Genomic DNA, 24499 nt, shown 5'->3' on the forward strand with positions numbered 1-24499 from the left:
TTTCTCCTCTGGGACTTACTGAATTTGCCAGTGCGTTTTAGCGATGCTGTACAGCATCCCTGATGCTGTGCAGCAAGGCTAAAGAGTAGGGAAAAAATCCATGACGGGGCCGGTCATGTTATTTAGAAGGCATGTGCATCTACAAAATGACTTTTTAAAATGGTTTTATTTATTCATCCAGGTTAGAATCAAGTAGTACAAAAGTAGGTTTTTTAAATCAGGTTGAGAAAGCAACACGGAATGCACAGGTGGGTAGGAGGAACAAGCAGGTGGCGGGTGGGGGAAGCAACATGGTCAAAAGCAACATAGAGAGTGCAAGTGGGGGGAAGCAAAACTGATGGTGCAGATAGAAGAAGCAACGCAGAGGACACAAGTAGGGAAGCAATGTGTTCGGAAGTAACAGGGAAGGCATGGGTGCAGGCAGGGCACAAGTCCTAAAAAAAGAAGCGGGGGATTCTGACATCACGACAGGAAGTGACATCACGAAAGGTGGCTTGCACCATCAGACTCATTGCCTCCACTCGCTCACCCCTTAGATGTCATTGCATCAGAGAAGCCAACGCGTGAGCAGCGTTCTGAATGAGCTCCGATCTCGCCCCAGAGAGGCCAAAGAGTGAATCTGTAGCTCCATTTGCTCCAGTTATCGACCTCCCGGTAAAATAAGTGAGGGGACGTCTTCCACCCGCACGGTGCCCCGACTCGAGTCCTGGGTGCGGGAAGCAACACTGACGGTAGGGGTCTGGGATGCAACACAGTTGGAAGCAACACAGAGGGCACGGGTGGGGGAGGCTGCACGGAGGGTACAGTTGTGGGAAGCAGCACATTCTGAAGCAACACGGAGGGCGCGGGTGGGTGGACGAAACACAGAGGCACATGTGGGGTGAAGCAACACAGGGTGGGGCAGAAGCAACACAGAGGTCTGGGGAGAACAATGCGGAGACTAAGGGGAAAAGAAGCACATGGGCGAGAAAGTAACAGAGCTTAGGGTGAAGAAGCACATGGGCGAAAGAGTACAGGGAGGAGAATCTCACAGAGGCAAGCTCAACACAGGTGAGTGTTTGAGAAGCATGTGGGCAAGAGCAGCAACACGGAGTGTGGTGGATGGAAGAAAAGAAGGGAACAAATGAGACTACTCAAAAACACATGCATTCTTATGGAGTGCCTAACCAAAAAGAAAAAAAAGCAGCGCAGTGGAAGGAGATAAGTAATTAGGCAATGCTCTGTGGGGAGTGGTGGATGGGGGAAAACATAAGAAGTGGAAGGAAAGGCCATGCAAGCTAATGTATAAGGAGCAAGCCAATGAGAGTGACAATAAAGCCAACCAACAGTAAGCAATCAATGGGGTCTACGCCCACTGTAAACTGACAGTAGGTCTTGCTGCAAACAGGCAGCTTGTGATGTCTGGTAGGGGAGTCCTGAAAATAAGGCTAAGTGATTTATTTTACAGCTTAGTTTGCTGGTTGTAGTGGCTAATATGACCTAGGTTTTAGATCCTTTAGAAGAAATTCTAGATTTAGTTAATTTACCAGGGACTGGTGTCATCACATGATCCTTAATTCTCAGCAGCAGCAAATAATGGCATTTAATGTAGGTATTGTTTGGAAAATTAAGTGTAAGGTCCTCAGAAGTGTTTAGTCTTTGCTTAGCAGAGAATTTCTCAACCAATCTGGCCCTGAAACCAGTTCCGTACAAGGGGCTGGCTTCCCCGTGCTCCACATGCCTGTTTAGCCGAAGGAACTTAACTTTTAAAGGTGTGGAATTTAGCATTTCCAATTGAACTGGAAAGGTCATATTTGCCAATCAAGAAAAATAGTGACTTGGGAGTTTACTACTGTGCAATTCAAAATGGTTAAATAGCTTTGTTAAAAAAAGAAGTGGTATTGTGTTAAATGTGCATTATTCCTCCTTTTTTGGTCTGGCGTCATCCAAGATATTTTGATACTACTAAAATTATATATATCTGATGTGCCATTCATATTTTCTTCTGCCCACTAGAGCATACAGCACTGGGCCAGCTCACTTCAACAATTGGCTAACTTTATTATGAGTGATGGCAGTCTGCCCTTGCACAAGCAGCAAGCACATCTGCACACATAGTAATGTCTTTCAGTACCAATGACTAATATGCCAGTTCGTGCTATTTCTTTTTGCTTTTAGCCAATGCTTTCTTTTTAAAATATGGTTGAGAGCCCAGCAGTTCTAAAACCATGACAAGACAAAACAAGCATTGAAAAAAACCAAAAGGTTGGCAGTCAACGCTCGATCTATTGGCTTTGCCAGTGCTTGCTGTACTGAAAACTAAGTCTGTGGTGAATGCCATGCAGTAAGTTTATCTCACAATGAACCTTGCATCCATTCATACCTAAATGAGTGCCTCAAATGAGAGATATGGTGAAAAATGAATTCCACGACAAACAGATTCCACAGTTGTCTTGGTTACATCACGAAATGGATGCATAAGAATTATTTCAAACTAAGTACAGATAAGACCGAAGTCATGGAATTTTGAAATGGTCCTCCTATTTGGAACCAATCAATCAATCAATCAATCAATCAATCAATCAATCACAGACATTTATATAGCGCACTACTTACCCGGAGGGTCTCAAGGCGCTAGGGGGGGGGGGGGGGGGGGGGGGGGAATGCAGCTACTGCTCGAATAGCCAGGTCTTGAGCTTCTTCCTGAAGGAGAGGTGGTCTTGGGTCAGGCGCAGGTTGGTCGGGAGGGAGTTCCAGGTCTTGGCGGCAAGGTAGGAGAAGGACCTTCCTCCTGTTGTCGTTCTTCGGATGCGGGGGACGGCGGCGATGGCGTGGCTGGCTGATCGGAGATGTTGTTTAGGAGCGTAGAAGTTGATGCGGTTGTTGAGGTAGCTCGGGCCTTGGTCGTGTAGGGCTTTGTGTGCGTGGGTGAGGAGACGGAAGGTGATTCTTTTGTTGACGGGGAGCCAATGCAGGTCTCTCAGATGTCCGGAGATGTGGCTGTGTCGTGGGATGTCGAGGATTAGTCTGGCTGAGGCGTTCTGGATCCGCTGGAGTCTCTTCTGGAGCTTGGCGGTGGTTCCGGCGTAGAGGGCGTTGCCGTAGTCCAGTCGGCTGGTGACGAGGGCCTGGGTGACCGTCTTCCTGGTCTCGGTGGGGATCCACCGGAAGATCTTCCGTAGCATGCGCAGGATGTTGAAGCATGACGAGGAGACGGCGTTGACTTGTCTGGTCATGGTGAGGGAGGAGTCCAAGATGAAGCCCAGGTTGCGTGCGTGGTCTGTCGGTTTGGGTGCGCTGCACAGGGCTGGGGGCCACCAGGAGTCGTCCCAGGCGGAGGGCGAGGAACCCAGGATGAGGACTTCCGTCTTGTCTGAGTTCAGCTTCAGGCGGCTGGTCGTCATCCACTCGGCTACGTCTTTCATCCCTTCGTGAAGGTTGGCTCTGGCGGCGGCGGGGTCGTTGGTGACCAGCAGGTGACCAGCAGGTGCAGGGATCTGTCCGGTCCCGGTAGCAAAAATGAGAAACCTAGGTTTCTCAACTTCTCAGGGCAGATCAACCAAGTGACATCAGCCTGCTACTCCTCTTAAAAGTGCTACGTAAAATTCTACCATTTTAACCTACGGAGTTGAGGATAACGGTTGTGGTGGCTCTCATTTTTTCCCGCCTTGAGTAATGCAATGCCTTGTATTAGGCATTGACAAACATCTGCTATCTAAACTGCAATCGTTACAGAATGCGGCAGCACGTACCCTGCTGAATATCCCAAAATATAATCATATCTCTGGTGCCACCAGAAATCTTCATTGGCTTTAAGAAGTCCAGATGAGGAGGCAGATGTCTCTCGTATCGGTCATCCAGGCTCTAGAATGAGCTTCCGCTCAATATTAGGCTTCAAACCTCCAGACCCCAGTTTAGGACCCAGGTTAAAACCTGGCTCCCCCCCCCCCGAGTAGCTTCCTAGCACCTCCTAAATCCCTGCGCCTTCTTGCTTTTTCCAGCGCCAAGACGCCTCCGCATTCATGCGCTTTATAAGCCCATTACGTACTTACTTTAATAGGAAAGCAGCAGGTTCTTCAGGAAGTAAGCCTTGTTTTGAAAGCGGAAACACCTCCAAGGAGTCACTTCCTGGTCTGCTCATAACAGTAATGGTGCCGGAAGGCAGACACGGATGGTCTGGTGATGTTACCCCGGCGTGCACGGAGTGGTCACCATGAGGCAGTAGAGGCGGCCATAGAGTATACAAGGTCCACTGCCACTCCCCTCTACTCGATCAGAAAGCAACTACCACTTTCCTTTTAGCAAAATCTGAGAACCTTTTCTCATGTTAGGCACAGCCGCACAGCTGATTTTTTTTTTTCTATTTCAGGAAAGCCGCTTTATTCAGCTACAAACCCTGGCAAATGGCAGCAAGGACTTTTTATTTCACTTGCCCTTCACATAAAATCAGATCAATCTTTGAGAAAAATTAGTTCAGTGTTACACACTGCGCAGCCTCAGTTTTTTTTAAGTTTGTGAATTTTAACTCGTCACACCCGCAACTTTTCTGGAGTGTGTCCACATTCAAATGCAAAGTGAAACAAAAAGTCTAATACAAGACCGTTTAAACTCGTGTTTCCACTGGCTCTTCTGAGATGTGATTTCAAAAGAAAATTCGCTCTGGCACTTTATCAGTAAAATTATGTCAAAGTTCTGTTTTAGTTTATATACTTTGTGCAATGTTGCATAGCTTGGAGAAGACACTGAGGGTGGTAGAGAGCATTACAAGAGTTCCAAAGGCTATGTCAACCAACAACAGATGAGCAAGGGGTGTAATTCTCTGCCGCCCCATTCAGGCCAAGGTCAATGAATATCTATGAGACATAGGAGTCTTAGGGCCACCTCATCACATTCTGCGGGCGGGGGAGGGCATTTTGCGTTTTGCCACAGAGATGAACAACAGTGTTTCGCAAATGTGCAAAAGGTGCGAGTTATAGTTACCTTACGGCACGAGTTTTAGTTATTTGAGATAACTACAACTGCTGAATTTCTATGGTTTGTGTGTGAAAAATATATTCCTAACGAAAACGTCTCTGTAAGCTTTGTTTTTTTAGTTCATTTCTAAGGATTTTTTAAATTGTATTTCCTAACTATAACGTTTCTGTGACCTTTATTTTTTCAGTGGATATATATATATATATGTGAACAAGGCTCCTGTGAGCTGAAACGTCATGAGACTACCCTGCACTAGGAAATAAAAAACGCAAGCACTTAACTGGTCCGTGTCCGTGTACTTCGTATCCTGCCTGGTGTGACTCCAGAGCGTGAGAGAAGTGACGGAGCGTTTGATATATAAAATAATAAACCAGTTATACAGGAGAAATCCTAACACCGATATAATCTTTACGAGTAGTCGTACGCTATAAAAGGAGACTACTGTTCATCTATGTTCAATAAACCAAATAGGCCGGAAACCCCTAACATTGCATATAATTTATACATGTAGTTGTTTTCCCCAGAAAGAGACTACTGTTCGTATATGTTCACTATACCAAATATATAGGAGAAACTCTAGCACGCCCTATAATCTATACAAGTAGTTGTGTGCTCCGAAAGAAGATAACAAGATAGAGTTTCTCATTCTCACTGAGGGCATCACATGGATTGCCCCACGTGGAAACATGTCTCTTATTGACCATGCAAGGTACTAAATTATATCAGGAAGAGTGGGTGGAACAGTAACTTTTTCATTTAGTTTTCGAAGACTTCACCCGAGTGGTTAGTTATTTACAGCTGTCGGGATGGAGTTCCACAGCAATGCACTCCCGGAGAAGGATTGTTTGAGGGTCCTCCAAAGTACACCAATTTAAAGTTTAACTGTGATCTTGGTAAACTTCTGTCTCAGTAATGCCCTCTGTTCAAGACAGTCCATCGTATGAAAGGACACGTCTGTACTTGGGCTGTCGATTTTGAAGAATAATTCTGTATCTGGTCCCCAAAATAGCCCACCTGCCCAAGGATGGTCAAAGATTTGCAGACCTGTGTTCTATCAACCTTCTCTTTGAACCACAGGCCTTACCGGCCTTCACACGGATTCCAAGATTCTTTCAATTTCTTCTTAGATATCAAGCAACCTTGGTGCCTTTACCCTGATGATTTTGTCCAAAGGTCAACAGGACAACCAACCCTCAATGTAGTGCTTCATTTGTGAAGTTAGTTGTGGACAGTGGGCATCGGCATTCATTTTTGGAGACCATGACTTCTTTTTTAACATCAGGCAGTGAGCCAGAGAAAGACAAGATGAGAAAAAGAGAAAAAAGTGGAAGAGAAATGTAGGAAAACAGCTTCAAGGGGAGAAGGCAGGGATGAAAAGAGCTTGCAAAAGAAAGAGACAGGAAGCGTAAGGTGGTGAAAGAAATAGGGATGAGGTGGAATGAAGACCAGGCAACCTTTTTAGTCAGCAAAACCATATTTAGCAGTGATGGTGAAGCGCTCCTAAGAAAAACTTTCAAACTTGCACTTATTTTTTTTTATCAGTTAAGCATTGCCTGATTCTAAGTTAATTGTCTGCACACGAAGAGAGGCCAGCCAGCAAGCCGAGTTATGTACTGTTAAACACCCCAAACCTCTTACAATCATGGCATTTTCTGGGGACATTGCATTGGGATTGTGCCAGAGGGAGTGATTCGGGAGGTTGATGGGTAAGCGAGCAGGAGAATGCCTTCTGCTATATTTCTCCTGAGTTGAACTTTTGATCGTCTCAGGACAGTGTAACACTGATCAAGGGACAGATAATGGGGACATTCAAAAAAGTTTACTTCAAATTTTTAAAAATGCCCTCTAAACCAATTTCGACACTTTTACATGGTCTAGCAATTTAATTGCACTCTTCACGACTTTTGGAATTTTGTATTCAACTAGCCTTAAATGATATTCCAAAAACTTGTTTGTAAAAGAAAATACTTTTTGGATGTGGGTCCACGGTTGACTGGAACGAAGGACGAGGGTGGGGCTGCCGACAAATGTTGTGCAGGGAACTGGAAAGTTTTCCGAGGGGAACAAATATTGAAGAAATGTACAATTTCAGGACGTTTCCTCATTGAGAAAGACATCGGGCCTGTTTACACAATTAGCCAATGCCTAGACCGTATTCCGCCTCTGTTACGAGAGACATATTATCACGCAGTCGGCATAAAACTCTCCTGTGCCCACAGTGACAAAGCAAGGGTTCCATGGACTCTGGTGCAAGCAAGTATCCCCCCTCCCTCATTTTTATTTCCGTAGTAAAAAAATAACAATAATCAGCAGCGTTCAGTATGCCCTACTCACTGGGACCCCCACTGCGACTGCTGCACCATTGACAGATACGACCCTGTGTTTCCAAATCCACAGAGGTGCTTCAGACAGTCCTCTGGGCCTCTTAGCACTATGACAAGGGTCACAATGCTGGCCTGGCTGCCGGAGGTACTATGAATACACACCCATCACTGTCACCCAAAATAAAGTCATTCAATTTATCAACCCTAGAAAGTTGAAAAGGTGGGTCAGCCCAACAAATTTTAGAACCTGTAAACTTCATCTTACACTTAGATCTCAGTAGTGAGCAGTTTCAGCCTACCTTACTCCTAGTTAATTTACCGAATTAACACTAAACTGTCCAAGATGATAGGAACAGCGAAATATTCACAGGTGCGTAAATAATTAGAGTAGTATAACAGCATGTATTTATTTTCTAAAATGCACTTTCCTACAGAAAGGCGCTATTTTTTATTTTTAATAAACAAGGAAAGTCTCCGAACAGCTCCTGCCTTTTCCCGTAGAGTATTCGGATAATCAATTTGATTAATTTGTGCAACATCACAGCAGTCTGTGCAAAACAAGGTGCTTAGGGTCGACTTTACTATGGAGCCTGTTAATGCAATTATGGTAGGCCAGGAGTGAATGACCAGTCATTTCTCTACTCAGCACAAACAGGGCATGTGTAAGGATTGTTAGACCCTTGTAAAATACAATGTTGCCACATCTAATCCCACAAAACGAGTGACGTATTTACTGCGCGCAGCAGCAATCTAACGCCCCCCTGATGTGGCATCCTAAAATGGCAGTCTAGTAATGCCTTAAAATAGCATAATGAAAAGGCAGAAGTAGCCCTTTTGGTTTCCTTTCGTCCAACACACATAGGGGCGGCGGCCATCTTTGTTCATTTAACACCCACACAAATATGCACCTGACTGCAGGTATGTCAAAGCAGCACAGAAAGAGGAAAGTGACCAGAACATAGCCTGTTGTTGTTATTTCTAAGCACGATAGGACAAGACCTCATTGACAAGTTAGAGCGCTGATGATTTATTGTAGTCTTTACCTTAGTCGAGAGAACTGATGATTGCAGCTCACCTAACCCCCACTTCGCGAGTAAACCTGACACGCAGTTACAACATCAGCGGTTCGCAAGACCAATCAATGGAAGTCATCAATAAACATATATCTACTCTCACGGCAGACCAAAAGAGGAGTGTTTACCCTTACTTAAGCACTTCTCACAAACTTCTCATTTATCGCCAATCATCACAAGCGTATCACTTAACCACGATTGTTGCAAAGGTCTCACTTATCCACATTATTTGTAGAAGGCTCACATACTTGCATGAAGGTCTTACTGACCACCACTTGTCACAAAGGCCTCGTCGACTCTAGTCCCAGAAATCTCACCTGCCACTCATTCCAAATATCCCATTTACTGACACTCGTAACAAGGGTCTCGCTTCTCCACACGACTCGTTGCAAAGGACTCGCTGCTGCTCACCACGAAGATTGCACTAACTGCTGCTGGTCACAAAGGTCCTACTTACTGACACCTGCCACAAAGGTACTGTTTATCAGCAACTGGCATTTTTTCGAACAGCATCTGTCATCTGCTCATCAAGGAATCCATCCTCAAGTCGCACAAAACTCCGAAACCGGTAGAATGATTTCTGAAATTGAAGTGGCGTAATTCTATAACTCACAATAACAAATGTGAGCAATTTAAGACTTTAACTCCTTCGACGCTGATGACGAGCTCAGCTCGTCATGAAGTACACCTCTCGTACGCTCATGACGAGCTGAGCTCGTCAGGAACCGCGGGATTTTCGAATCTTCAGCGCACAGCGGGAAAATGCGCCGCACCGATGGTGTTAAGTGGGGTGGTGTAGAAAAGCTCTGACTCCAGTCTGAACAGGTAGCTTTATTTAAAGATGAATCTAAAACAAAGCTTCATCCACCCACCAGCTCTGGGTCTCTGTTCCAACTGGCAGACTATGGAAGTCAGGGTAAATAAGAACCTTCTGAAGACCACATTCCACTTGCCCAAGTTCTAACCCACATTCCAAGATAGCACACATCTTTCTCATTTTATAAGGAAAACTATAACACTAATTGAACCCATGGAACGTATAAACTCAATTTATTCAGCTGACAAGGAAAGGTATTAACTAACAACTTGAATCTACCCTCAGAAAATTCCTGCATATAATCAGGGTCAATATAGAGGAGCCACAAATCAGAGAAGTTAAATTAGCAGAACACACCAGCTACACACAGAAAATCTACAAGAAAATAATTCTGCAAAGGATTAAACTCCTGTAAAAATACAAATATAGACAACTCCTAACGTATATGCATCTATTTATTTAGCTGTTTTATAACGCGCTCTGTTACTACCAGAGTATCCTGGCGCGAAAAGAAAAACCAGCAAGTGGTATCAGAAACAAAAGAGAGAAACTAATAGGCAATTCTAAAAAGATAAGTTTTTAATGCTTTCTTGAAAGAGACGAAGTTTTCAATTGATCTCAAAGGAAGGGGTAAAGTGTTCCATGTCCGAGCTGCGACAACCAAAAGCGAGTGGCCTCCCAGGCTATACCACATAGTCTCTAAAATTCTGGGGAGGCCTTACCACCCTGCTGCTGTGTCGAAAACAGTTACCAACAGCTTTTTGTGTGCATTTGTTCTCGATCGTTTGCTTTAAAACCTCCTCATCATCCTTCTCTTCTCTCTGCTTCACATCCTTCGTCCCAAGCTTCACCACATCCACCTTACTCAGATTCTAAATGCGATTGTCCCCAAGTTTTATTGCATTCCTAAATAATTTGACTGCCTTTCGAGGTACCCCAAGTTTTGAGGACCTGGTCAAACCTGGTGGTAACTTTATTCTGACCCAATCACCTACAGTTCCATCCGGCTGTCTTACAGCATTCATGGAATTATACATCTCTTTACTCTGTTGTATTTATTTATTTATTTATTTATTGGCATTTTTAAAGCGCAACTTATACCCAGGGGTGTCTTGGCGCTGATTAATTTGCCGGCTGGATGAAAAACTACCTTGCTCAGACTCTATTCTATACCTGGAATTATTTATTAAATTATTTATTAAACAGCCAAGTTTTTAGTTTTTTGCGGAATTGGAGTAGTGTGGGACATGCCTTAATGTCCTGGGGTAATGTGTTCCAAAGTTTAGAAGCTGCCACTACAAACCGTCGGTCTCCCCACATCACAGTTTTAGTGCGTGGTACCATGAGTTGGTTACTGTTGGTAGAGCGCAGTTGGCGTGTGGGTTGATACGGTCGTAGATGGTCTTTGAGGAACTGTGGGCCCTGTTTATTTAGGACTTTGTACACAATGCACTGGGATTTAAATCTGGCTCTGTTCTGAATCGTCAACCAGTGTAGTTTGGAGATGGCATCGGAGAGAGGAGCAAACTTCGGAATTCCCAGAATAAGACGTGCTGCTGCGTTCTGTATGGTCTGCAGTTTTTTTATGACTCTTACTTGGGCGTTGATAAAAAGCCCATTGCAATAGTCTAGGGATGTCAGGACTAGTGAACTTACCAGAGTTTTAATGGCAGTGGTAGGAAGATAAGGACTTATCTTTCGGATCATGCGTAGTTTATGGTGGGCTACAGAGGCCACTTTACTAGCATGGTCCATGAAGTTCAGATGGTTGTCGAAAATTATTCCCAAGTTCCTTACTTTAGTCACTGGATTAGGGGGGGGCACCAAAGGTTTGGGGCCACCATGAGGCAGGCCATTCTGGTGAGAGTTGTCCGAAAATCATAACTTCGGTTTTTTCCGAGTTAAGTTTTAGGCAGTTTGCTGCCATCCAACCACCTAGTTCTGTCAGTCCTCTCTGGAATCTTTTAGCTATCTCCTCTCCATCACCCCTTATGGCCAGCACCAATTGCGTGTCGTCCGCGTAGGAGGTTAGGCTCATCCCATGTGCCTTGATGACATTGGCCAGGTCCGACACATAAATATTAAAAAGTGTCGGACTCAGGGATGAGCCTGTATCTTCTCCTGCTGCCTCACTCTCCACTCATCCACCTGATCCACCAGTCTTTCTTTAAGGTGATTAATCCGGGGAGGCCACATCAGCCACTATAAAGCTAGAAGCAGATTTCTTTGGAAAGAAGATCAGGCTAGGACAGAATGGGTAGTATTTTTGCACACCTGGCATACTGTGATACGCTATGTACATTTGTATGGTGCACAAAGACCACAGTATCTGCATAAACGTGCCAGAGCAATTACAGGATACAAAACAGAGTGGTCCCAATGGCACTTTTCAATTTACCAACAAATGCTGAGAACCCGAAACACTTAAGGTTCATTATTACAACAAATTAATCGTAATGCGAGAGAGAAGATGTATATTTTCATACACACCAGAGAGAAAACAATAACACTTTTTTTAGGGAAGGATTCACCTTTATAGTTTCTTTTTTTATAGTTAATCAATAATACAAGTAGATACAAAGAGTATTTCAATTGATGGATTCGTACCTCAGAAAGGGTGCATAGAGGAGTGCTCATGTGCAAAATGAATAATAGAAAGAAAAATCTAAAGAAAATAGGAAGGGAACAGTTTTATCTTTTTCATGGACACTGAAGAATGTATCCTTAAGATAGTAGAAAAGTGTTTAGGGGCCAGTTTTGTTAATATTTCAAATAACTGCATTTTTATTTAATTTCACTCTACAATGATACTGTGGACAAAAAAGTGAATAACAGAATATCACGGCGGCAAATGTATAGGTAAATATATATTTACTTTATGTAAGTCCACGTATGTGCACATTTGTAATGTATACATATATAGTTGTTCAAAGTGCGTGTGTGTGTGTAACAATAGTACATATATATTTACCTATATATGCTTACAAGCCTTCACAATATTTTCGTTCACGATATTTTGCCCATGACATTTCTGTCCTCGATAGTCTCACATAAAACTCCTGGAACCTATGCACCTTATTTCCGGTCCTGCCCCGCCCCCCTCCAAAATGATACATTTCGCAAAATTATTTTCGGAAATTGGGCGCTGCAGACTCCCTTACGTGATGATTACATAGTTGAAACTCTCCAGTTCTGAGCAGCTGCTAATCACAGGGTGGTCACGCTGGGCCCTGGCACTGCCCGCTAGCTGGGCCCGCACCATGGTCTCTGGTTGGCTTCCTTATTATGAAGGGCGGGGCCGCTCTTGCTGACTCACTGGGAAATTTACCAGCACGGAAACATGTAAAAATAAAAAACACATGCCGTCAAATCAAAACATTTGCTGACCAATTTCCTGTGTGGCAAAGCGTGAGGGGGCGGGGCGTGGGACATCTCCGGAAGGGACGCCGGGGCGGGCTCTGTCCGGAAAGACGAAATAGTGAAGGCGGGCAGGATGGCACTGTGGTTTGGCGCAGAAGGCACCCGGCGTTTAACTCTGGGTCACCTGGTGCTTTATTTTTAAGCATGGTAGTATTTTTTACATTTTCATTACAGCCGGTAAACAAGCATTGCCAGGGCTTTTAGTGGGATGAAAAAACTGGGGCGTCTCCCAAAGGGGCGTGGCCGATGCGATTTTGGGCGTGGCTTAAACGTACTGAAGCTGAAAATCTATGCTTACTTAGCATAGTGTGCCACCGGTCTGGTATTTTGCTACTTCTGTGATTACATCCAGATATATTATCCAGAAAGTAGCATTACTCTTACAACAAGCCAGTACCATTGGCTTTGTCAATGGTTGTTAGATGTGTAACAGAAAGAAGCAGCAACCATGGTTTCGTAGTATAGCAGATTGAAAATGCTTCAGTTCTGAAATGGTGAGACTGAAAGAACTAAAACAAGCCTCTTTGAAGTGCAGTGATACTGCTGCAGAGGTGGGATTTTTTCCCCTGAGGGCGAAAGCAAAAACGGAGAGCCCGATAGAGACCCGTCTCGCCACCTGCCTGAGAACTACCAGTGCTGAGCACCGGCAAGACCCAGCCCACTTTAAGCCTTGCCATTACGGCAGTAACCGTTTGGGCTCACTCATGGAGGCATCGGTGGTGCAGCGCTGAATTGGAGCTTGTAAGTTAAGTGAAGAAAAGCGCAGTATTTAACTTGTCTTTATCTCAGAGGTCTTTAGTGCGGGATGTGCAGTGGCACCGGGTGCAGGGGTATGAGGGGGCCACAGCAGTCTAATTTGCTGTCTTCTAGCGCCCTCCCACTGTTTAGGGGCACGTTTTACTTGCCTGCTTTAGGGCACCTGGCTCAATTGCCACACCTCTGCTTTCTTACACATTGTAATTTAAGTATTGGGGTTTCGATGACTGGTAATACCTGTAGAGTTGCAAATGCCAATTGGTGCCACTTTCGGAATGATCAGAGTCTTGGTGGGCTATCACTTAGCCAGAGCTAGGGTTGCCTCACTCCAGCCAAGCATGCACCAGGCACGCCAGGCAAGTCAGCTACCACCAGAAAAACTTAACAAGCATTTGCAATGCAGTAGGTCTTGCATTCACAAGAGTTTGAGCTATTGGCATTGTAAGTGACAATGCTTTTTATTTATGTGTTGTTTAAAAACAGATAAATAAAAGGCATTGTCATTTACAATGGCAATATTTTAAACTCTCACAAATGTGAGACCTATTGTATCGCAAATGCGTTTGACGCCCGTGAAATAAAAAAATTTAAAAAGCGCTAGGTGAGAGCGTGCCCTGCCTGCAACCGCGGGCAGGACAAAACTATTTGAGAAAATAGTGCTCGTAGGCTGTAATTAAAGCTTACCAAGTTAGAACACATGTAACAGGAGGTGTTGCTATGGGAGGTTACAAAATGAGACGAGGCGGTACTAAGGAGTTACTATTAAACCTATTGACCAATGAACAGCCACCGTTTACAGTGGACAATAACACAAGCCAATGAAAAATATGGGCGGAGAGTGGGCGAGCTTCATGTCCCTACCTGAATACAGCATTCCTCTCTGAGCAGCGCATCTGCTGCCCAGGCTCGACCCAAGAAGCATCTTTACATCCACAACATAGCTTTTTAAATGAGCTGGCGCTGCGAGGTTTGAGGAGCAGCATAACCTGCCCAGTAAAGAAAATATCACCAGTTTGTGCTGGTCAAAAGGGACCTGAAAAAACACTGCATTGACAATTTCTTTCTCGAGTTGATATTGCCGATGAAAGCCCAGAGGCATCAAGTAAGTTTTAACCACATGCGCGCTGCTCTTATTACTCTGGTATGCTGACTTTTTTAAAAACCCATTGTTCATGACGAGCTGGGCTCGTCATCAGTGTTTGAGGAGGCTACACCATGACGAGCCCAGCTCGTCATCAGCCTCGAAGGGGTTAAGGGTTACTGCTGCTGTATGGTGCTAGGGTTCAGAAGTGTGTACTCTACTTTGTGGGTCAAGTAATTATGCAAGGTGGAACCGCATCTAAAGTGATAGTGAGTCCAAAATAAAACTGTGTCCCAGCAATTGGCTTCATGCAGGGTTAGGAGACAGCCATTAATTACATTTTCTTCTATAACGCTGTGAAATAATTGAGAGAACACATACCAGCACCACTTGTTTCCCAATAAAGTTTTAGACACTGATTTTTTAGGTCGAGCCTGGCAGCGCATGCCTGGCTCTGTGAGGCATGCTGTATTCAGGTAGGGCCTTGAAGCTCCGCCCACTCCTTGCCCATATTTTTCATTGGCTTGTGTCATTGTCCACTGTAAACTGTGGCTGTTCATTGGTCAATAGGCTAAGTAGTCCCTCCTTAGTACCGCCTTGTCTCATTTCTCATTTTGTAACCTCCCATGGCGACACCCAGTTACGTGTGTTGTTACTCAGTAGGCTTTAATTACAGCCTCCGAGCACTATTTTCTCAAATAGCTTAGTCCTGCCATAACACACACTCTTTTTTCATTTTTATAGCACAGGCGCTGAATGCATTTGCAATGCAAAAGGTCTCACACTTGCAAGAGTTTAAGCTATTGGCAATGTAAATGGCAATGCCTTTTATTTATCGATTTTAAAAACAACACACATGAATAAAAGGCATTGTCACTTACAATGCAAATAGCTCAAACTCTCGCGAATGTGAGACCTATTGCATTGCAAATGCTTGTCTTTATTTTCTGAAGCCCCTCTCCTGAAGAAATGTGGGCGTTTTAATACCATGGCTATAGAATGGGGCCGGGCTTTTCCAGAGAAGAGTGGGTCTTACAGTCAGAGGAGTGTGCAAGGAAGGCAGGGGAAATCACAAGCCAACAGATGCTTTCAGACCCGCACAATAGGAGAAAGGGGGTCTCTCGAGTAATTTTCCACCAATATTTTCAGATGACACTGATTACAAAGCCTTGGTGCAATTTGACACCAACAGTTGCAGATTTAAACAGATTGAATGGTCCTACTGTAATTTTGCGCCAACATTCGCATCGTTATTCAAGTGTTAAACCGCCATTTAAGCACACTGGCCTGTTAAGAAAATGAACTTATTACATCCGACGTCAGGATCATTTGTATCCGACGTCAGGATCATTTGCTAGGGCAAAATTGCACCAACACTATTAAAACGTGAGTCAGTCAGCCCAGGTGGGGTAGGCAAACATCTCTTAAATGATGAAAAGCTCTGGTAAAACGCCTATTTGGTACTTCATTGGTTTTGCCCAGAAACAATCTAGGGTTGACAAAAAGTTTGGCTGAGTTGGGCCTGGGCTCAGGCATAGCCTCACAGTCAAGAAGTTTTCTTGCTTTAAACATGCTGCTGCTAATGTCAAAGCGGAAGGAGATACTTCAGGTGAGTGACAAGGCCCTGAGCCAATGACGGCACAAGCACCTTTGACGGTAGAACAGTGAAAGGCGAATGGACAGGTCTGAAGCACTCCTACTCTTAAGAGTGCGGGGTGAAATGGCCCATCATGCAGTGTTGCACATCCTCTGGATCAAATTAAATCAGTTCCGTTCTCGCATTAAGTGAAGCTGCCTGGCTGTCAGATTTACCCCAGGAGCAGATGTGAATGGCGTGGCATGTTTTACAATTCACATTGAGATGAAGCATTGAGGGAAGCATCAATCACACAAAAAGTGATGGGAGGAATGCTGCAAATAGTCTAACCACTCACTGGCAGTCGCCCGGGGTAGCATTCCATGCACGCAACAACCATTAATGCAGAATAATCCCAGGTGCCCTCTTAGAGTTTTACTGCTTCCCAGTAAACCTTGTGCCAGTGGCTTTGGCTTGACTCTTTCTTCCACCTCTTTCTCTTTTGTGACTGTCTAAATGCATATGTTCATATGTTAATAAACTACTGTGCATGTATGTCTGTCATTAATCTAGCTTGAGTTCACTCCAGTGCTCTAAATTGCACCCAGGTTAGAAGCAAAGGATTCATCCCCACTCTGGGGAGTCTGGTTCAGATGGAAGCTCTAAGTTTAGGGTTGGATGTTAGTTATGAGTGGCTAGAGGTGTCCCCCTGGGACGACCTCTGCTACCCATGCTCTCAAGGATCATGAAGTCAGCAACAGGATTAGAAAAGAAAGAGGGATGCAAAAGCACTGTTTGCTTTCTTTAGTTTCTATATTTTTTCCTCCCCGTAGCTACTCAGCAGCAATAGATGGCTGTTGAAGGGTTTAGATGGGACCAGGTTCAATCCTGGGATTTCCTTGGTGGCAGAGGGTTTGTAACGTCACTACCGTCACCACTGGCTTTTGCGTTAATCAATGCCAAATCATTTAGGATTTATGAGCAATAGAGTATGGAAGAGGTTCAACATCACAGTGAGTAGCAGCGCCTGTACCTGCAAATTGAGGAAGGAAACATGTCTACAGAACTGGGAGACCTAAGAGCAGGCACGTTTCTGCAGGACCACAATAAAGCGAGTACCAACCTTTATGAGTGAAATGGACGAATCCACATCTAATTCAACAGGACTGTCAGTTATACACCAGTGACACCTTTCTGCAGGCGTGTAAGACATGGGTCTGCACCATGTGTGTGCAGAAATAGAAATACTTTTCTGTACTGTTCTGAGAAGCCAAATGTCCCTAAATGCTTGCCTGTGCTGCTTCAGGTGGGGTTATCTTTGCTTACCACAATCGTGGGCGTTCATCCTTGCACGCAAACAGTGCGGCTGCAGTGTCACGGGTGCCTGCACCACGGCCGGATGCTCTTTGGGTAATTACACCTTGGCATAGCATAATGTGCAGGTTGAGCAAAACCCCATCCAGGAGATCTTTTGCAGATTTTTTTCCTCTAACACTAGCAGTCTATGGGAGATGAGCCCAAGAGACTTGTGTGTGTATGTTTTGAAATCACAGGGTTTGAGGCCTTTTCTGTTGGTCCTGGGGCAGCCATGTTACAGGGAAATATTCATGGAGAGCACTGTCATTTGCCATTGGTGTTTAAACACCTCAAAGAATTACGGGGACCTGTTTCAAGAGGGAATAGGGTCACTTGTACCCTTCCCTTTGTTCCCGAATGGTTACCCTAGGCCATCATTCCAACTCAGAGCATTTAAGATACTGGCAGAGGTGGTCTCACCCACGTAACGTGGCATGCTTCATCGTTGGGCACCTCATACGACCCTGGTAAGGCAGTACTAAAAGAGCAGGCTCAATTATAAAGAGTTTATTGAGGGACTTCTTTTCTTACAATATTCATTTTCTGGATAATGTTCCAAGGATCCAGTTTAAACCTGTTAAAAATACCGTAAGGTCAACCACACAGACTGCCCTTATTGGGTGGTACCTTAGTTATGGATACAAATACTAGTATACTCAGAAGACATTACTAGGCATAATGACCTTTGCATCCCCCTGTTTTGACAACATGTTTCGGCCTCCTAATAGCCATACAAGGTCTCAGGCATTCATCAGGGCTCAATAACTGTGACAATAGCTGTACCCAATCACTGTGGGCACAACTTTCAGGGGAATACGGATTCTAGTAGCAGCACTAAAATGTCCCGAATGTCTTTTCTTCTGATTCCTTCGCCCCCTCTTCACATTGACCCCAAACTAAAACTTACAAAAATGTCCAAGAGAAGTGTAGAGCAGAGCTTGCGGCTGCAGGGCTATATATTGTTTTATTAAGAGGAAGTTCACCTTTAGCTCACAAAGAATCATTCATTTATTGAGTTTAACAGTTTCACTCAAAAGAACCATAGATAGATATCTGCGGTTTAAATGGAGCTACGTTGTATTGGGGGGTAGATTTAAGGAATATAGGGTAAATCTGAGTGTGAAGTGAGTGTAGACACGGACAATGACCATTAAAACGTACTATGTACATAATATACACTTTTATTTTGTTCTCCTGTTTGTGTTGGGTGCAGGACCTGGAAAACAAGATAAGGGATTTAAGGTATAAGGCAATTTGGGAATTAGGGAATGCTAAACTGTGGCCACTGATTGGCTCTGAAATTGGTAGGTTGTACTGTGGGATGTTCTTGTATAGAGGGTAAGCATTGAAACCTTGCAGGCCATCATGAAGTTTCATTCAAAAATTCCCATTGAAGAACCTCAGTCTCGATGCTGTGCTTGTGCTGGTTTTATGGCAGTAAGTTGTGGATGTCTGGAAATGTTTCCTGCACGAGTGAAGCAGGAAACTGGTCCATTAAGGTGTATTGGAGAATTTTCGTGTATCATCTTGTAGAGTAGCAGAATGCTGTATTTTTGGCAGATAGCCAGCCACCCCTGTGTCAGTGAGGAAAAAATTGGTGCCTTTCCTGAGAAGGTGAAGATGGTGGCTAGAGCAAAGTTAAACCTTTGTTCAAGGGAGATATGATAAACTGAGATTGGGCTTTTGCAACAATGAATTACTTCAAGATCAGTGTGATCATCGAAGTCTTACCCTTAGTGGTGTGAAATGGGGGGAGAGGTGGATCTTAACATGCTTTAGGCATCGGGCCCCAGTAAAGCTCAAAACGTAAAACTCTTACGCGCCCACTACAAGTTTATGATAATGAAGGCTAGTGGAATTATGCATCAGGAGAGAACCAAATGATGTGGCATCGTTAACTAAATTATGAGGCAAGAAATGGCAAATTATGCGGCTCAACGTGCCACATTTTATGACAGTATTTCTCTATCATTTTTTCATTTTAACTCCTTAACACTGTCTTAGCACATGTTTCTCCAAATTAGTACCACGTTAAATCTCTATGTTTTTATTAAAATGTGGTCACTCTCTTTAAAGTACTCTCTTCCATTTTGGTCCATGGATGTAATCAAATGCTGCTTATTGATCATTGGGCAGTTATTGCACTAATCAGTCAGCGCCATTGATATTTGCGCTGGTCCCTGATTGCGAGTTCTGGTGAAAAAGTGCCCATTCACCAGTGCAGAATTGCTGTCACTAGTGCAATGCGTGTAATGTGGCTGTTGGTTGGTGAGACTAAGTATAGGAAAGTCTTTTGTGGGCACTAAAAACTTGAATAATCTAGAAAACTTTGAAAGTGACCCTCGTGTGCGGACACGCGCGCCCCACACTCTCACAAGGTTCAAACACAGCCCACGTGTTCTCCTTCCTTCTTCTAACATAAATATGTAACTAGATTACAGTACAACATGGCTCAGAATGTTGCTGAGCACACACAGGGTTAACGTGCTCTGCCGCCATAAATGAAGCCATCTCTCTGGCTCAGCAGTAACAGGCCGTCCGCACTTGGCAGCGTGCATTTCCTCTCTGATGAAGGGGCCCCTTTCCGCCCAGTTCACATCGAGTTCCTTCCGTCATGCTATTAGGCCGTTCCATAGCGTGCTTCGCGATTACAGCGCTGCTATCTCTTCTGCGGTGTCCAGTCGCTGCAGGGGGTGTCAGATGACGCACAGTGGCGAAAGGCAAAAGGATGGGGGCTCCCTAAAAAATGTGATGACTCCCCCCATATCTCACAAATACTCATTAGCCTTGGGATGAATGTAGCATGGGCCCTCGTCGAATGTTTGGGGCCTCCAACTAGCGCCGCAGGGGTTTGCGTTGCGCCCCTGAGGATGCAGGATGGGTGGGTGCCGCAGTATCGGGTGTATTCGTGGAATCTGGGGCCACAGAACAAACTGTATAGCAGTCAGTCGATTTCTAACAAACATTTCATATTTCACTATTATAATTTGCCACTAATCCTTTATGGGTAGCGGAGTAGCGTGCTACTTGCTGAAAAAGTGCTGTGATGCCTCGTCAGGGATAGTAAGCGCTGTATAAATGCAATGAACCGGGTTCGAGTTTCTGCAATGATGCTGAACATCCTGTGATATTGGACAAATCACTTAATCTCCCCGTGCCTAACAACAATGAATGTGTCCTAATATAACACAACTGGTGCTATGTAAAGCGCTCTGATACCCTATTCGGGTCAAGTTTGTGCTATATAAAACCCTATCAAAAAAATAAAAAAAACAATTAAAATACAATACAATTTAGCTTTCTTCCATACGTGGCTGCCACTGCAGGAGACATGCACTGCACACACAACGTTGGCTAGACTTGAGTAAGGAGACATAGGCTCTAGCCACTGCAAGAGACGTACATGTGTTCCAAGGACCATGGAGGTGTCACTTCAGGTCATGGATCATGCAGTAATGGCGGCAGCAACCGTGGTAGGTATGCATCTGTCTCTTATCAGAGTCTGTAGTCCCAGCAGTAGAAATGCATGCACCATATAATGTAGGTAGTAGCCACGACCAAAGGCCCACTTCTGTCACTAATGTGACCCTGGTCAATGCAGACAACATTCATGACGCAGGTGAGGAGACATGCATCTGTAACATGTCCAATACTGAAATCCCGGGAGAGACGACATGCATTTGCTACATAACACATGACATAGCCATTTCAAGAGACAAGCATGTGTCGCCAGAAGGTAGCCACAGTCACAACAGAAGACATGCATTTGCTTGAAGACAAAGGTTGCCTGTCATCTAACACAGGTTGCAGCTACTGCAGCAGATGTAAATCTGTCACATGAATAAGGTGTTAGCCTTATCTCAAGAAATTGCTGCAATAGCTAAGAAACATGCATGTCACACAGAGAAGGTGTCAGCTACTTCTGGAAGCAAGCCGCTATCAGCTAACAATCACTACAGAACACACATATGTCTTACGATGCAGCACTACAGGAGACAGCCATGTTTCACAAACTGAACTTCACAACCACTGTGGCAAATGCATGCCACATGAAGCAGAGATGGAAGCTACTGCTGGTGAGAAGCATCTGCTGCAATCAAAACACAAGACTTTGTGTGCCACAGGATGCAGCCACTGCAGAGAACACCCCAGTGTCACAAGCCAAATACTGCAACCAATGCTGGGCTTGCAATGCCCCCCCCACCAATCTCTGCTCTACTATTCTCCTCTACCCAGCTACTGACTTTTGCCCTCACCTGTCCTTGCCCTTAGTTCCCCACCCTGTTTATCTGTGAACTTTCCCTCGCCACTTGAGACCTAGCTATTTTGACTGATGCCCGATGGAGTTACCTTGTTTAACTAAAGGGGAGATGGGCCATGGATTCCCTCCTTGGACATGACCTACCCAGTTGGTCTTTAGACAGACTTCCTTTCGCCTCTTCCCTCATCCTCCCTCTTCTCACCTCTCCTTTCCCCCTCCACTATTTTCTCTCCTTTCTCTCCTCTCTCAATGTATTGCTTATTTTTTTGACATAATGTGCAATTGTGATAATTTTCTGTTACATTGTGGAACCTATGTGTAAAGAGCTCTGATACCTTCGGGTCTAGCCAGCGCTATATAAAACTCTTTAAATAAATAAATAGAGCCGAGCATCAATGACAGATACTCCAAAAGATGGGCGATGACATGAAAGCGATGCATGGCTCGTGGTAACAACTGCAGGAGACATGCATTTGTTGCATACCAGTGATTGTATTCCTTGTAAGCATCTGCAACATACAGGCTTCTGACGAATCTGTCACTTTCAGCCATGGTTAAAGGTGCCTGTTAAGGTTATGTAACCAAGATTGCAGCAGTCCCATAATTCAGGCTGGTTGCAACCCCTGCACTCATAGAATATTTCATTGCCCCAAATGCATTTCAGTGGCCTACTTTCTACTTACTGCAGTCTAACAATAGATGTTAAAAGAACTGATTATTTATATGACTTTAAATGTGCGCCTTATACCCCAAAAAATGGACACCATTTGCATGGAGGTAAGTTCAGGGTACAAGAAGTCTCCCACCACTCATATCCTAGGACTGTGACACTTTTTGGTGTTACAATCCTGGCCAAGACAGTTAAAATATTGGTCAACAGAAAAAGGGCCCGATTTCGAGTTTGGCAGTGTGGGAGCGGGCCACCACACCACCCCCCGCTCCAACACCGTCAAACAGGGCTGCCAGCCGGCCCCAGATTACGAGTTAAATCGTGTTTTGGCGGGTGGCGTGGCAGTCCTGCAGCAGTGCATTAGAAAGGCTTATATGTGAGCCTTAAACTGCACCACCACGGGATCGCAAAGGCACGTTCCTGCACAGCATGGGCTGTGCAGTCCATGCCGTGCAGGAATGGGATGCATGCACACAGGGAGGCACAACATGTGCCCCCCTGCATGCACCCCGTGCACGGGACCAGGGGCCCCCTTTGTTTCCTCACCGCCAGCAGTTTCATGGAACCTCCATGAGACCGCTGGCGGTGAAGAAAGTTGTAATATGGTCTGCGGTGCCGTAGTGCACTAACATGCACATTGCAGTCTCAAGATCGCTGCGCCACTGCCAGGGGTCGTGGGTCCCTGCGGGTTGCTGATGTGCCAGGGAGGTCCAACCAATGTACTTGTAATACGCCAGTCAGACCGCTGGTGCGGCAATCCCTAACTGCCACCGCACCTCCACCGTGAGTTTGGCAGTCCCACTAAGAGTTTGGCGATTTCATGGACCGCCAAACTCATAATCGGGCCCAAAGTATCTACTGGTCAACATGTGTGTCAGACTCCGAGTTCAAGTGCTTAACTTTCATTCGAGCAGTGGTTTTATGGCAGAATACCGGATACAGAAATGTACAGAAATATTGCCCTACAGGAGTTAATAATAGAAAATCTTAACCCAAGGAGATGAGATACTTATAAACAATCTATAGGACACAATATTTATGTCACACAATATTCTGACAATATTTTGGTGCCACACCACAGCTGGTGGCAACAGAAACACAGGGTGTTAAAAACCCGCTGGAACCCTTTTATCGCTGAATACCCAACCATATGAGGGGAAGGTCTTCTTTTTCTGTTGCTTCCACCAGAACTCCTGGAACAATTGTGAAAGTTATCAGGTGTAGAGTGGACACTTGTAACAAATCTAAACTTTTGGATAGATTTATGGTATTCTCAAAAACACAATGTTTTCGTTGGGTTACCGGTATATATCTTTCATCCGCCCCTACATTGTAGTTGTGGCAGTTATCATTGAATACCATAAGACGTGCTAGGTGCCTACCTCATCCAGAGGCTCCTCTGGTTTCGATTTGCAGTGTCCAGAGATCAAAAAAAGTGAGGTGAAAAAAAGGTTGTAGGGACCCCAAAAGAAAAAATAGAATAAAAAAATTAGGTCTACACCCAAAGTTTTATTGATGGTATAGATCTAAATGATAAAATATATTGATACTTATACTAGATCAAGTGACTGGATCTAGAAGTATGGCTTTTAAAAATGGTGTCGACATGTTTCAGCCCCCTTTGGCTCAACGGAGTCTGCAGGGCTTTCGTCAGGACTAAACAAACATACAAACATAGATTTGTTACTTACACAATTTGTGCAGTTACATAGATGGCTATCTGGTAATTTATTCAGTGGCCATTCCAGCTCTTTTAATCTAAAAGGAAAATGGTGAAAATCAGTACATATAATGTTATTCGTTCGTATGTACTTAGGCACCTGAGTACGTATTAGTCTCAACTTAGATAAATGAATTACAGAATATTTCTGTTGTGGAGTTTGAAAAACAGAACAATGAGTGGCGAAAGGACTGAGACGTGGAACTGCCAAATCGCTGAATCGGGCAGGCAGTGGAAAAAATATTGGTACATCTTAACAGCTTTGCTAATGTGACGCCCAAGTTAAGGCAGTATGGTGATTTTAAACACAATTGGTCCCATTGAAAGATAGCGGACCATTGAAATGCTGCCGGTATATCGTTAAGGCGATACGGATGCAGTGACTGCAAAGGTAGCAAGGTATCGCTGGTCTAAAGGTAGTACACTGCTCCATAGGTTAGCTAGCAGAGGTGCGCTGAAGTTGCAGAGGCACTCGGTATAATGGGCACTCGT

The 24499-nt window shown here is 44.5% G+C and overlaps 1 protein-coding gene across 1 annotated transcript in view; it reads right to left on the minus strand.

The window, feature by feature from the left end:
• The window catches only part of TGFB1 (transforming growth factor beta 1), a 156369-nt gene that overhangs the window by 106045 nt on the left and 25825 nt on the right, over positions 1 to 24499 (minus strand).

The sequence above is a fragment of the Lissotriton vulgaris genome, chromosome 9 (assembly GCF_964263255.1).
Source record: "Lissotriton vulgaris chromosome 9, aLisVul1.2, whole genome shotgun sequence".
NCBI lineage: Eukaryota > Metazoa > Chordata > Amphibia > Caudata > Salamandridae > Lissotriton > Lissotriton vulgaris.